The sequence below is a fragment of the Syngnathoides biaculeatus genome, chromosome 6 (genome assembly GCF_019802595.1).
Source record: "Syngnathoides biaculeatus isolate LvHL_M chromosome 6, ASM1980259v1, whole genome shotgun sequence".
Lineage (NCBI taxonomy): Eukaryota > Metazoa > Chordata > Actinopteri > Syngnathiformes > Syngnathidae > Syngnathoides > Syngnathoides biaculeatus.
Window position 1 is genome coordinate 28,859,611 of NC_084645.1, and position 16,199 is coordinate 28,875,809.

Genomic DNA, 16,199 nt, shown 5'->3' on the forward strand with positions numbered 1-16,199 from the left:
AAACATTGTGTTAGCCGATGTGTTAGCCATGACGTTGGCTATTGATTTAGCTATGATGTAAGCTAGTGTCTTAGCCATGATCAAAGATTTTGGACCAGTCATTAATTAAGGGTCCCATATTTTAGGAAACCAATGACCCTTGTGAGGATAAGGGCCTTGGAAATGGATGGATGGAAGTTTTACAAGTCTTTTGTATGTAAAATTGGCTCTCTGGTGCTTTTTATTAATATCTTCCGCGTACTTCTGAGCTCCAAACATTTTTCTGGCGAGAGCCCTCATATTGGGTCGTTACACTTTCTCAAGCTTATCTACATCACTAACAAAGTTCTCTTTCTACCTCTCCGCTCCTGAGCCAGCGCGATCAACTTAACATACACACAAGTGGGACTTCTACAAGGAGGCAACTAATCAGAGGAAATGGAGCAGTCGCAGCCAAATACGGACAGCACGGATACAAAACTTGGTCAAGCAGAACTCGCTGTCCGAAGGGTCTTTTCTGGACACTTGTATTACAACTGAGGTGTTTTGGGGTTAGGGTTGAAGTGATTTTTTTTTGTTTGTTACACTAAATCCACATGATTTACTCACTCTGTCGAAGTCTAAATAGCCAAAACACGGGACCTGTAAAAGCTTCTGTTTGCCATGATGTTGCTCGCGACAGCGTTAGAATGACAACTGCAGCAGGGTTTTCCACAATTTTAACTAGGGTCAAATCTGATTACAGTCAGAATTAAGTGTTTTTCAGTCCTATTATTTTACGTAAGATGACATTTTTATGTTAGGTCTGTGGTTGGGCCAGGCTTCACTCGCAGGGGAGAACAATGAAGGGCGTTTCCTATTCAATCAAAGCTAGGATTTATGTGTGTGTGTGCGTGCGCATTGCATCCAGATGCTTCCACATTAATGACTAGAAAGGGTCGTGGCTCGCGACCCCGTGTGCCCACTGCGCCGCCATCGTACGCAAGCAAAGCAAACAGGTGCTGCTTGCTGTGCCTGTCAGGACATCACGTCATCTACCACACATAGACACCCTAGTATGTGTCTCACATGCACAAATAGTCTGTTATTCTTTGCTCATGGCTAACACAGTACTGGATATAAGTTTCTTGCAGCCAATGTCATTCCTATAATCGTACAAAATATTGGCGCTAATGTCGCTGCTAAAATCATGGCTAACACTGTTGTTAATGTTGTTGCTAATACCCTGACTAACATCGTGTTTAACATCACAGTTGACACTAAAGTCATTGCTAACACCAGAGCTAACACAGTTGCTAGCTTGTCAACTAAATCTGTCGGGAACATCATGGCTAACACTGTAGCTCATGTTATTGCACACATGGAAAAAAGCTGCAGCTGACACTGTGACTAATGTCATTTCACTGCTAGCATCATGGTTCAAAGAATAGCAAACTTCATGGCTAACATCTAAGAAAACAACAAGGCTAACAATGTGGCGAAAGCCTAGAATGCAGTAATTATCATCATTGCTGCAATCATTGCTAATACTGTAGCTAATAAAATTGCCAACATCTTGGTTAACATCACTGCTAACACTGTGGCCAATGTTCTCGCTAACAGCATGGCTAATATTGTATCTGTCATTTCATACATAATATCAACTCTGTAGCTAATGTCATATCTCATATTATGAATAACATAGTGTCAAATATCATCGCTAACACATTTTGGGAGAAAAAAGTTATAACTTGTAACTGCTAATAATTGTAACTAATGGGATATCATGTTTTATGTGCCATGTTGTGTCTTTCCAAACAATTAAATAATAATGATGGGGAAAAAAAATATCTTTGATTGTTGCTGTTGAGTGTCTGGAGTTCTGTAATAACAGTGTAGCGTAAATGTGTTTGCGGTGTAATGATTTTGTCTGCACTCGTGTAATCTTCAAGGGTGTCCTTGCACGTTTGGCCTTGTTATGACACCATCTTTGTTCTTATCTTCTTATTCCTATCTGTGTAGCAGTACTGCCTTGCAAAATCTCTCTGTTCCACATAAAACCTTCGCTTTGCGTCATCTGACCAAATTGTTTACTCATATTTTATCGTCGTCGATTTTGTTTTGACTTAACTGCATCATTGACTGACTAGATTTACTGGATTTTAGTTTCATTAGACAGTTGTTAACTTCTTTTTGCAGCCGCAAGAGAGTTGATAGTCTTAAAAAAAAGTTACTTATAAACTTTGCGTTATCTCCTATGATAGTATTGTGATGTAGCTAACGAGCATGCTGAGTATGAGCATTTATTAGTGACAAAGCTAATAAGCAAACAAATCCTCATATATGTATTTTTAAAAGATGGTTCGTTATCAGATGTATAAAACCTAACAGGGGTGGAAAAGACGTTCACTGGTCGACTTGGGATTTAGTTGTAACGAGATTTTTTTTTTTTACTTTTCTTTTTTTTTTTAAGTACGATGGAGTTGTCGCACAACTCAGAAGGATTACAGGTCCCCATGGTTACTTATTTGGATGCCACCGACCCCCAACCCCCCACCACCACTCCGCTAAATCCCTTCCACACTACACCGCCACAATCCTTTAAAGTCAGTTCTGGTCTGAAGCCCGTGGCTGCAACGTGAGGCACGCACGCACAATCAAACCGTGTGGCTGCAAAATGGATGCAGTGGAATGGATACGCAAAAAACAAGAGGACTTGACAATTCAACGACGAAGCAATAGATCACAGAGCGCATGGATCAGGTTGAAAGTGTAAATACCATAATTCCCGGCCTAAGAGCACACCTGGTTATAAGCCTCACCGAGTACATTTGTAAAGGAAATACCATTTTCCTAACCCTAAAAGCCAGAAGTGGCCACATTGAAACACACATTCAAACACGAGTTATTTACAAAGACGGAGCACAGAAAGAGTTTAACGCTAGCGCCAACCCGGCGCTAACACTACCGCCGCGCTAAAGCTAGCGCTAACACTAGCACTAAGGCTAACACTAACGCTAACAAAAAATAAAATTTACCAGTAAAAATCACTGAGACACGCCAGTAACACAGCAGCAACACGCTAGCACAGCGCTAACGCTACCACAGCGCTAACGCTACCACAGCGCTAACGCTACCACAGCGCTAACAGACCCGGTAAAAGTCACTTCCTTGGCTATATAATCCACCGGTCTCATTCTCACCATTTCTGCTCGAGTGCCCCCTTGTGGCTGTTAGGAAAAAAATGCACAAATTAGCCACATCACCGCATAAACCGCAGGGTTGAAAGCGTGTGAAAAAAAGTCGCGGCTTGTAGGCCAGGAATTACGGTACTCATTCGCAACTGCTTTAAAAAAGGATTCTTTAGAACACGCTTCCCTCAGGGCGAGCAATACACTAAAAAAAAGTCAAACATTTTTCCACCTGTAATGGGAATATAAATAATCGGTTCTGCGGTCAATCCACGTATAAGCTGTTACGGTCATGCTAAATGAAACGAGCCACCATTCGCATAAATATGCTCTTAGCTTCAATGAAGGTCCATGAAAAGTGCCCCGCAATAAAGCTCCGTAGCTAGCTGAAACCACTATCAGCTAATGTTAATAAAGCTTGTACATTGTTAGTTGGTAACATTGTTAGTTACATTACTTTAACTACATTACATTACTTACATTAGGTTATGCTAGTTTTTTACGATCAATCAATCAAGTTTACATTAGTAGAAAAGTTAAAGTAACCCCTAAATTATATTTTGTTGCAATTTGGAAGTGAATTGGTTATTTTCGTCCTACTTCCAAATGTTCCGTTGAACGTTTGCGTCCCAACAGTTATGTCCTTGTCTCTGCTATAAAGTGACGCTAATGAATGCGTGACAGCGTGACGGCGGGTTAGCATCTCCGTTTAGGATCACTTAAGGTGTTAATCGGGCGTGAGCGTAAACCGCGGATCCTTTCGCTCCGTTGCTGGTGCGTGACCAAAAGTGGCTTTTCACACCATGACAAAAACACGAAGAAACCAATGAGGAAGAAGAGCTCGCTTCTGTGCGCTAAAATTTCCTCTACCGCCTTTCTCGCTGTCATCGGGACACTTTATTTGCGTGCGTCATACCGCACGTATGTGCGTGAGTGGACGTCTGTATCTTTCAAGAACAATAGCGTTACCAAACGCAACGTGATCGTGCGGAAAATTACGGGTCGATGGGGTGAAAGCGGCAGAGACAGAAACAGCGGACTCGTCTCGTTTCTGCATTTGGAATTAGTTAGAATATTGACGGGGAAGATGTTAGAATACTGGGGGGGGGGGGGGGGGTGAGGAGGGACCATCGGTCCTCCGTGATGTCACTTCATGGACACGTCAACTAAAGATGACGTCACGTCCTCGACGCATATCAAATATGAGCTCCATCCATTTTCTCAACCACTTATCCTCACAAGGGTCGCGGGAGTGCTGGAGCCTATCCCAGCTGTCAACGGACAAGAGGCGGGGTAGACCCTGAACTGGTTGACAGCCAATCGTAGGGCACCTGGAGACAAACAGCAGCACTCACAATCACACCGAGGGGCAAGTTAGAATGTTCAATTCATGTGGCATGTTTTTGGGATGTGGGAGGAAACTGGAATAGCCAGAGAAAACCCACGCAGGTAGTGCCGGGATTGAACCCGAGTCTTCAGAACTGTGAGGCCAACATTTGACAACTGCCACACCGTGCCTCCCAAAATATTGCCGGATTATAACCATGACCACAGAACTCCACTTTATTCTTTATGTTTTGAATGGGATTACGTTCAACTTGAATATAATCACCACATACAGTAATGTTCACAAAGACCTGGAGTGACTCGTGTTGAGATTATTATGACGCTTATGTATTAAATTGAATGAAAAAGCAAGTGCAGTGAACCTTCTCATTTTTTATGTCTCCATGTGACAAAATGACTAGTGAGGATACAAACCTTAAAGGTCAAGTGTCATCCCTATAAACATTCTAAAATAGATATTGAAATGAAAAATACATATAACATTATTCACTTCAATGTCCATACGAAAAAAGAAATGGGAGCGGAGAGCACCATTATGTCATCCGACATCCAAGTGGTCGCCATTTTGGCTGCATCTCCTGTCCGTGACATCACACTGGGACATTCACCATTGAAAACATCCTGTGGCCCCTACTATGGGACACGCCCCTTCAAACACGAAGAAGAGAACATCTCACAATCGAGTGAATTGTCCGGGGCAATATTACCCTAGTGTTTATTGAGCCATATTTAGATGATATGCGCATCACTTCTAACTAACAACAGACTCTCAGACAGTATGTATGAGCCAGCCCGGCTGAAGCCGTGCTCGTCCGGAAGGCACGACGCGGAAGCCTTCCCCAGCGGGCCTGATGCGGAAGCCTTCGCTGGCGAGCTCGATGCGGAAGCCGCCCGACGCGCACATCGACACATTTAGCACCCTTCATACGTACGAGGATCTTTTGTTACATTATAAAGGACGGATTACGTCCCCCCCCCCAAACTATTATTTTTTGTTATTCTGTCATTTGGAACCCACAAAGCTCTCGTCCTTTTCACCCATGCGATCCATTTTTCACAATGAACCGGGTCTCTTGGAAACTTATCAAGGGTAAATCCATCCTCCCGCGAGTTCGAGCAATATCCAGCCATGCAACGAGCCGGCATTTTGGCTAACACGAAGGAACAACGAGCTACCTTCCCGGAGGTAAAACTAATCGAAACAAATTGAGTCCGCTTGAGCGCGCTACTGCCTCCAACGTCACTTCCAGCTTCTTGTCGAAAACAAATCCCTCGAGAGGATTTTCATGGCGGGAATTACAAAAAGTCATATACGTTAAAATCATGTTTTGTGGTGAACAAAACGGATGGGTCCATACCGGCTGCTGTTTTGACCATTAAAAATGGGTGGCTGGTAAGGCGTAGTAAGCAGTATAATTAAATTGTTATCGTATCAAATCTTTGATGAATGCTCATATGGGTTTGGCACAGTTTTACGCCAGATGCCCTTCCTGACGCATTTATCTTAACCCAAATCCTACCTTGGGACCGGCCTCCAGATTGCACTGGCTTGTGCTACCCATAGTGCTGCAGAAAGTCAAATAAAGGCAATCACATAAACAAAGTCAACACACAATGTCCACGATTTACATCCTACATAGGCTATAAATTAAAGTAAGGGTCCGAACACATATGAAGATAGACGAAAAAGAGAGATAAAAAAAGACTCAAACCACAATTTCCCTGCAGTGTTTCAGACGGCAGAAGTGGAGAAGGTTGAATTTGAGGGTTGTGTCCACTAGTCCAGCGTCCTTTAAGTCCCCACGGTCCTCGTTGCAGTTGTAGTCTTCTTACTTGTGGTCCAAGCGTTAGCTCGTCGCTAGCGTTAGCTCGTCGCTAGCGTTAGCTTGTCGTTGGTTATTGAATTACACTCCCAATGGTTGGTAGGTGTCCTTGTTGTCTTCCTCCTTGTGGTCCAATATAGGTGTCGCTAACGTTAGCTCATCGCTACCCTTAGCTTATTTATTTTCTTTCTCCAGTGGGTGGTAAGTGTTACCGGCCTCAGAAATGCCAGATGCAAAGCCGCTCCCTGGTTGTAGGATTAGAGGATAGTAGTCGTGAGGATTCGGATTTTAGCGAGGTTAAAAAAATATGTATATATGGTATCAAATATTGCCCCAAATAAAACAGAAACAGATGAAAATATGTACAGTACTTTGACAGATTTTTTTCCCCACATTTCTCCCTAGAAAGGTAAAAAAGTTGACCTCCCAAAAAATTCCCCAACAAAATATGTATATGGCGTGATTAATTTTGATATAAACTTTATCCCTGTCCCTTGGTAACAGCCAATCTCACCAATTGAATTGTGTCAAATGTAGAGCGTAAAATGAAAGAAGCATGTAGATATATTGTTAAATTCAATAATCGCTGTTGCGTCCATTTAATGGGACAGAACCCGCTTGAGACCACATTTCTAATCATCGGTGGGTCCAATGTTCATTTGATAACTGGGAGGAAACCGGAGTACCTGGAGAAAACCCACGTAGGAATAGGGAGGGAGAAAACGCAAAGTCCACACAAGTGAGGCCGGATTTGAACCAAGGTGCTCAGAACCGTGAGGCAGGCGTGCTACCCAGTCGACCACGGTCCGATAAAATAATATTTAAAATCAAATTAAGTTCATATTAAACGGAGTTCACTTTGTAATACAAGTGTAGGACATTTAATATTTATAAAAATATACAGCATGTAGTAAATTGATTCCTCTCCCTTTAAGAGGACAACAAAGTAAAAATGCAAATTTGAAATTATTTCTCCAATTTAAATGAAACATTTCAGTTAAACAGAATAAGGAAACATTGTAATTGAAGATTCAATATTAACAAATTAAAATCTGCATTGACAGTGCTTCATTTCTTTTGATACTTTGATTAAAAAAAAACTCTACAATTACAGTACTAATTGTAGTCAATTGTATTAAATGAGTTGAATTGATGATGAAAAACAAAAGATGATTAAATTGCATTTGAAAATGAAAACAGTGATTATCTTACCGTCACCGATGATCCATTTGCCGGACTCGAGTGCAGGCGGCGTGGGTTCACTTCCCGCTTAGTGACGTGAGTGCGAGCGCTTGTCTGGTTCTATCTATACTTCATACGTAGATACGCCCTGCAACCGAACAATTCAGGGTGTTAGCTAGTTAGCTAGGATACGTTCCAGTACCCCGCAAACCCAGAAGAGTATGAGCGCTATCGATTAATGATTAGCTTATTGTTACACTTACATGATGGTAAATAATGTGAAATATGACTTTCGATATTGCCCGTAGAGTTGATACATTTTTTGTAATGGCCACGGTTTATTTCCATACAATCTATATTTGCTCTCACTATGCATTTGAATTAGCAGCTTGTGATTCCTTAATGAGGCCGAGTGTTTTCTTCCGCTGTTTTACCAATTAGCCGCAATTAGCACGAGCGCTTTACATAAGGTGCACATCTGTGCCGCGTGATGAGGTCCGCATCTGCCAGCATGTGTGTGTGCATGAGCTTGTGTGTGCGTGCAAAAACACACACACACACGCACACACACACACATACACACCTCACTCCCTTGACAATGACAATGATGATGAAGATGACGCTTTAATTAGAACAAATATCAGGTTGTCTGCATGGAGTCCCGCAGGGGTCCGTCCTCAAAACCCTTAGCAGTGAGAGAGCACAAAAGAAGTATGGATCATTTTTAGCCCTTTCTTTTGAACTTTTATTTTTTTTTTACTTTGACACCAAACAACATCAGCGGTGGAAAATTGTTTCCATTTATTTTTAGTCAATTTCTGCTTTTAATTTACATCGTGGTGAAGATCAAGTTCCATTTCAGTTACAGTTGACCTCTGCGGTTCGGCATAGGCGGATTTTGACCTGACATTTGTCCAGTTTTCAAATTGTTGTTTTTCTCTTTTGTGGGGAGAATCCATCATTATTACTATTATTATTGTTGCCTTCCCTCCATTCATTCAAGAATATTTTGGGTTAATAAAAAACTGTCAATTGAATCATAATGGCCATTAATTATCTCTGGATCTTCACTATTCGCGGTCCGGTCCCCATCACACGCAAATAGTTGAAAGATCAAGTGTCATGTTTATAAACATTCTAAAATAGATATTGGAATAAAATATATTTATATATAATATTATTCACTTCAATGTCTATATGAAAAAATAAATATGAGCAGAGAGCGCGTCATCCTCGCGCAAAGTTGCGGAAGTCTCATTCGACATTCAAGTGGTAGTCATATTGCCAGCGTCGTCTGTTCATTACGTCACACCAGGACATTCGCCATTGAAAACACGCTGTGCCACCTACTGTGGGACACGGAAGCTCTTTCCAAAGACGAGAACATCTCACAATTGAGTGAAGTGACTGGGCCAATATTATCCTATTGTTTCGAGCCATATTTAGATGATATGCGGATCACTTTTAACAACAGACTCCCTGACAGTATGTATGAGCCAGCCCGTCTGAAGCCGTCCGCTGCAGACATAATCGAGTAAAGTGACTGGGGCAATATTAACCTATCGTTTCGAGCCATATTTAGATGATATGCGGATCTCTTCTAACTATTAACAGACTCTCAGACAGTATGTATGTGCCAGCCCGGTCGAATAGGTCCGCCGTGGACGAGGCGCCGCCGAAGCCGTCCGCTGCGGATACAATCGAGTGAAGTGACCTGGTCAATATTATCCTATCGTTTCGTTTCGAGCCATATTTAAATGATATGCGGATCACTTCTAACTAAGAACATACTCCCAGACAGTATGTATGAGGCAGCCCGGCAGAAGCCGTTCGCCATGGATGAGGTGTCGCTGAAGCCGTCTGTCGCGGACACAATCGAGTGAAGTGACTGGGGCAATATACCCTATCGTTTCATTTCGAGCATTTTTTAGATGATATGCGGATCACTTCTAACTAACAACAGACTCCCAGACAGTATGTATGAGCCTCCCGGGTGGTGCCGCGATGAGCCAAGCCAGCCAAAGCCGTCCGCGGTGCTGACGGGTACATCGACACATTTAGCACCCATGACGTACGTACGCGGAACTTTTCTTACATTCTGAGAGGATTACGCCCCCCCCCTCGAACTATTGTTTTTTTTTTTTTTTTAGTAGCTGTATACACTGTCATTTGGAACCCACGAAGCTCTCGTCCTTTGCACCCGTGCAATCCATTTTTCACGGCGAACCGGGTCTTTTGGAAAAGTATGAAGAATGAATTCGAGCAATATTCAGCAATACAATGATCCGGCATTTTGGCTAACAGAAGGGAACAACGAGCTAACTTCGAGCAGGTAAAACTAGTAGAAACATACCAGACCGCTTGAGTGAGTGTTTGCTACTAATCTCACTTCCTGGTTCTTCTCGAAAACAAATCCCTCGAGAGGATTTTCACGGCGGGAGTGACAAAAAGTCATATATGTCAAAATCAGGTTTTGTGGTGAAAAAACGGATGGGTCCATACCGGCTGCCTTTTTCCCCATTAATAACATACTAAAAATCATGTATTTCATGACACTTGACCTTTATATAGTAACAAAAAAAAAAGACAAATCATGGACAGATTGGCAGCCAAATGGACCAGGAAGAAAGCGTAGAATCACAGGAAGGACATGCAAATTACTCACCGGAAGAACCAAACTATGAAAGTCAGATGTTATGACGGTCATATTCGCGAGGCCAACACATCAGCCAAAACTCCGCCGTGCGAACCTCGCGATGACAATTTTCTAATGACCGGGTTGAGGGACAAACGAAAGCGAACTCTCTTCACAAGCAAGCGCTGACAGTGAGCGCAGCCAAGCGGGCGAGCGCCATCAAAACGACGTCAGCGGGTTAGCGGGTTGGCACATTTGGCCCAGTGCCGAGTGCATTTTGAGAAGTGCCAATGAATGTGTTTGACCTTTAGCCAGCGCTCGGCGGGGGCGTTAACCTTATCTCAGCCACGCATAATTGCGTTGCGCTCAACGCTCGCTCGCTCATCCATCCTGCGACGATGCCTCCGTACCTAACACACACACACACAAATGTCCCTCTGAAACATTAGTAACAGATTATCAATGTTGAATTCACAAGGTGTTATTTTTTATATATATATCTGTGGAAGCATAATTGCTAGAACTGCTGTCATGGTCAATGAACATAATTTATTAGCATAAATTACTATCATTTCTCTTTCTTTGTGAGGTTTTTTTTTTTGTATTTAGTCATAACTCAAAACATCCACCCATCAGTATGAGTTTACATCTATTTCCATGTGTTATTTTATTTTTCAGAAATTTTCGCTGACGGCAACAGAGCTGATATTTTTGATACTTTCGGATGCAGAAATGACTACAAGGTGAGTTCAAGGGTCGCCCGGTGAAACGACGCGTTTTCACGCCGCGGGTGGGAGACGTTTTGAAAGCCGTGTCATAACTTTGTAATAATAACGCGATTGATTCACAAGATGGATAATGGAGGTTAAAGGTCAAGAAGGCTTCCATTGATTGTGATTTTGATGATGATGACGTGATGTAATGTAAGCGAGGCAAAAGGTTCAAAGGTTAAATGAACAATTTGGAGAATTCTCCACATTTCAGGGCTAAAATTGAATTACATTGATTATGAAACATGTTGTCAAAAGTGTTTGAATGAAATTATTTATTAATCAGACACAAAGTTATAGGAGACAAAGCCTGGGTGTTTTTATTTTTAATATTTATAATATTTATTTTAATATTTATTAAGAAAATATCCATCATACAAATGACTATGATTAAATAAGTTTTGTAAGTAGATTTTAAAAAAACTAAGGTACAAATTATGACGTACGATTAAACAGATAAAAAAAAATTTTCATTACTGTTTTATTTTTACCACATGACCCTTGTGAGGATAAGCGGCTAAGAAAATGGATGCATGGATAGGCTTTATTTTTTATAATTTATATATATATATATATTTTTTTTTTTAATATAAATAAAAAACAAACTATAAATCCATAAAATCCTCAAATCAATTAATAATAAGCATAGTAATGAGTTGATTTAAAGTATGTTTAATATTGTTTTAAGACGGTGTCAAATTAATAAAGCTTAACATTTGTGAACATCAGCACTGCACTCAAATTTGGGAAAATTGTAAACATCAAAACTGAACTTAAATAAACATTCGATTAAAAGTGGATTGGCACATTAAAATTAAAATACAACGAAATTGTTTTTGTGCAGGCAGCACAATGGACAACTGCTTTGTTTGTTTCTATGGCAACCAGTTCAGGATGTGCTCCGCCTCCTGCCCAAAGATAGCTGGGATAGGCTCTGGCACACTTGCAACACTTGTGAGGATAAGCGGCTCAGAAAACAGATCAAAGATAGTATTAGGTATTATTAAATTATATATTTCTTATCAAAGCTAAAATTTAGTGTGATCATTAGCCAATTGTGCTTTACAATATTTTTTTAATCCATAAAAATAGCATTTTAAAGATACTTTAAATGTTTCTAAACCTTTTTTTTCAAAACCCAATTTTTAAAAAATAGATTTACAATTTCAGTTTAGTGACAAGTTAGTCTTTTTTTATTTATTTATTCAAAAGTCGTACATTTTATAAAATGTAAGTTGTGATTTCTCCCAAAATATTTGTAATATTCATATTTATTTTTATACTCAGGTAGTACTTATTTTTACATGTTTTGAAATAGTTGGAACTTTTTAAAGGAAACAAAAAAAGGCTTTTCAAATGTAAGAAAACGTTTTACACTTAAAAAAAGTGTACTTCAGAAAATATTTTTGCATAAAAACATTGTAAAATAAATATTTAAATATATTATTTACACACTTATATTAAATAATTAAAATGTATTTACTTTATTCCAAGAATAAAGAAACATTTAAAAAAACCTAATTATCGTATAAGATAAAATGAGTGACTATCAATGAAGTTGTAATCTTTCATTTTTTAAATATTCAAAAACCTAAAAAAAAAAAAAATCAAACGAAAATTTAAGGACGAAAAAAAAGGGTTCTTCTTAAAGTAAAAATAAAAACAATGGATGTACTGTATTGTTAGGTCATTCTTTTTGGCTTGGTGTTGGCTCCGATGCACTCGATGTATTGGCGACTTGTCGCCTCCTTTGCGAGTCGTCGCCTGTCTGACTTTGTGCGCTTGTGTGATGAAGACGACGACGACGACGAGGACGCCCATCCGCAAACGTCTCGCCCGTGACTCATCGAAAGCCGCTTTTGAGCAACAAATCCACTCCGAGCGTGACCGAATGGAAAGAAATCCTTGTTTCACGCTGTAAAGAATTTGTTCCACACGATTATCCATAATGCTTCTTACGTAATACACAGTTGCCGCCGAAATACATTTTTCTGGAAGTTAAGCAAACTAAACTTATTCCGCTGAGTTGAAGAAGAGCAGATATTCAAAACAATGTAATCAAAGTACGATGATGTTGAAAAAATATTGGCAAACACATACAATATATTCTATTATGTACATACAGTGAAGAAAATAAGTATTTGAACACCCTGCAGTATTGCAAGTTCTCCCACTTAGAAATTATGGAGGGGTCTGAAGTTCTCATCGGAAGTGCATGTCCACTGTGAGAGAGATAATCGAACAAGAAAGATACAGAAATCCCAACGTATGATTTTTTAAACAATTTATTTGTGCGATGCAGCTCCAAATAAGAATTTGAACACCTGAGAAAACCAATGTTAATATTTGGTACAGTAGCCTTTGTTTGCAATTACAGAGGTCAAATGTTTCCTGTAGTTGTTCACTAGGTTTGCACACATTGTAGGAGGGATTTTTGGCCCACTCCTCCACCAGATCTTCTCTAGATCAGACCGGTTTCTGGGCTGTCGCTGAGAAACAGAGTTTGAGCTCCCTCCAAAGATTTTCTATTGGGTTTAGGTCTGGGGACTGGGTTTGTAACGATTGCTCCAACAGTGGACCTTTTTTCACCAAGATGCTTGGCAATTTCTCCATAGCCCTTTGCAGCTGAGTGGAATTGTACAATTTTGTCTCTGGTGTCTTTGACCAGGTTTTTGGTCTTGGCCACGTTACGATTGTAATGAGGTGGACAGGTGTCTTTATGCAGCTAACGACCTCACACGTGTGCATCTGATTCAGGATAATACATGGGAGTGGAGGTGGACTTTTAAAAGGCGGACTAACAGGTCTTTGAGGGTCAGAATTCTAGCTGATAGACTGGTGTTCAAATACTTATTTTCAGGTGTATCACACAAATAAATCGTTAAAAAAAATCATACATTGTGATTTCTTGATTTTTCTTTTTAGATGATCTCTCTCACAGTGGACATGCACCTACGGTGAAAATTTCAGACCCCTCCGTGATTTCTAAGTGGGATAACTTGCAATACTGCAGGGTGTTCAAATACTTCTTTTCTTCACTGTACAAGTACCGCAATCATGGCAGATCGACACCCAGTGTAGCAGGCACGTTTAAAAGTAGTTTAATCTCAAGTATATCAGGTTTTGTCTCGAATTTGATGATCGTTTCAACCATGCACGTTTTATTTCGTTAGCTCAATCAGTGCCCACATCCTTGATGTAGTTACACAGTAATGAAGTAACATTACACTGCGCCGTCGGACTGTATCGGAGGAAAGCTGATTACGAGTAAATATAATCTAACAATTAAGAGGGATGGATGAAAATGAAAAGTTTCTTGTTCAAACAAAATGAATAATTTCTTATTTCTTACTACTAGTCTCACGGTGTGCATGTGAATTAGTCAAGTGTACAATATACAATCATGTCATTTTTTCCCAAGATAATTGATTTTTATATATTTTATAAAATAATCAAAAGTCGTCTTTTGAATCAAAAAGTCACATCATAAAATATCGATGATAATAATGAGTGCATCACCATGGGAGGAGCGCCGCTGCTACACAGGGGCGCCCACTAGTGGTACGAGAAAGAATCACTGCATAAATACTCAAAAATACAACTTTTTAGTACAATACACTTGCATTTAATCCTTTAAAACGACGTTATCGAATTAGGTACTTTTCTATTTAATTTATGTGCAATAAATATTAATTTAAGAATCATCCTCCTGCCCCCAACATTTAAGTACTCTTAATATACAAACTGTGCATATTACGCCAACTAACAATATGACCTATAATTTCTAGGAATGTAATCTTTATGGTGATTTGTTGGGCTTTAAATGCGACTATATTTTAGTGTTGGGGTTTATGGAGGGATAAGTTTTTGTTTTTTTTAATGCTACTTAGTATAAAAGTTTGAAGGCCACGTCCAAAACGATAGCAACCGCTATGCTCTGCTGCCATCTTGTGGGCACAAAGTGTACTGACCCGAAACATATTGGTTTGGTCGTTTAAAATCAAACGAATTCTGACAGCACGAACCTCCTTGGCCGCAGTAACGATTGGACACATTTGGGGTGACGTGACTGGGATTTATTTCACTTTGGCACACGAACGTCAACATCACACATTCAGAATTCTTTGTAGCTACTGACACAGAAGTGAACCTCGGAGCAGGCCGGAAAGTGGAAAAAAGAGACGCCGCAGAGTCAATCGCGTTGCGATGCTAATGAGCTGAAGGTATTGATTTTAAAAAACAAACCAAAAAAAAAAAAAGGCCGCCAAAACTGAACTCACCATCCCCCATATTGATACTCCCAAAACAACCGTGCCGACCTGTGCGTTAATCGCCAGTTTCGTGGCTGTCAGAAAACATTCCACAGGTAAGTTAGGAAGATTTACTTTCACACTGTTAAAGTTTGTTTGTAAATGTCTTTTTTTTTTTTTAATTTTCTGATGATCTTAATTCACTTAAAGTTTTGTTTCCGGTTGTTGTCATTCACTGTTCACTCTCTGCTTCACCTTTATTGGCCGACGGTTTTTTGCGAAAAAGCAATGTCAATATTTTCTCAAACTTCATCAGTGGGGAAGCAAGAAAACACATTTTCTGTGAGGTTTTTTTTATGAATTTCATAATACAGAACTCTGCAAATTGAATTTGATTTTCAAATGCGAGGAAACAAGTTAAAATTTTCTGTCTGAAATGAACAATGCGTTTACAGTGTATTTTCCCATTTCAAGTCCTTATTTCCAAAACTATAGCTAACTGATTGACTTGAAATTTAATGTTTTTATGGCAAAAAAATACTTATGTTACGATGACAATGCTTCACAGCGTATTTTTGGGGAAAATTAACATGTCACGGAAATCGGGCCCGAAGTAATATGCAAGGTTTCTTGCTTGCTTTTCTTGGTTATATGGCTTTCCTTTGCACTTATACTTTTTTGGCTTACCAAGTCAAATTAAAAATCATTCATGTTACCAGAACTGAAAAAATGTCAAGCTCACACGACCAGTTTTAATTCTACATGCCAAATTTTGAGAAAAACGCCGTCATAATCCAACCTGTAATCCGTGTCCTTCGCATGATTTGGGAGTACCAAGATGGCGGCCAAGTGGCTTCAACCAATCGACACACCGCTCGATGTCTTTTTTTTTTTTAAATATCAGTGGCTGAAGGCGGTTCGAAAGTGAAGTAGTTGTGGGCGGACATTGTTAACACAAGCATCTATTTGGTTCTATAAGTGTGGAACAATTTCTCAAGTAGAAATGGGTTTGGGAGTGTGTGTGTGTGTGTGTGTGTGGTGTG

At 39.9% G+C, this 16,199-nt stretch overlaps 1 protein-coding gene across 7 annotated transcripts in view; it reads right to left on the reverse strand.

Moving 5' to 3' along the window:
- The window catches only part of nts (neurotensin), a 44,875-nt gene extending 28,687 nt beyond the window's left edge, over positions 1 to 16,188 (reverse strand). Inside the window, exons 1-4 of one of the 7 annotated variants that reach the window (XM_061823161.1) lie at positions 15,956 to 16,188; positions 7,532 to 7,649; positions 6,209 to 6,564; positions 6,017 to 6,062 (exon numbers count right to left, since the gene is read on the reverse strand). The gene's annotated coding sequence lies outside the window, so the exon portion shown is untranslated. Of the gene's footprint in view, positions 1 to 2,996; positions 3,067 to 6,016; positions 6,063 to 6,208; positions 6,565 to 7,531; positions 7,650 to 7,764; positions 7,864 to 10,166; positions 10,349 to 15,955 lie in introns of those variants that run through there. The other 6 variants (XM_061823158.1, XM_061823160.1, XM_061823159.1 and 3 more) reach the window with 6 other exon arrangements.
- Positions 16,189 to 16,199: the final 11 nt, after the last annotated feature.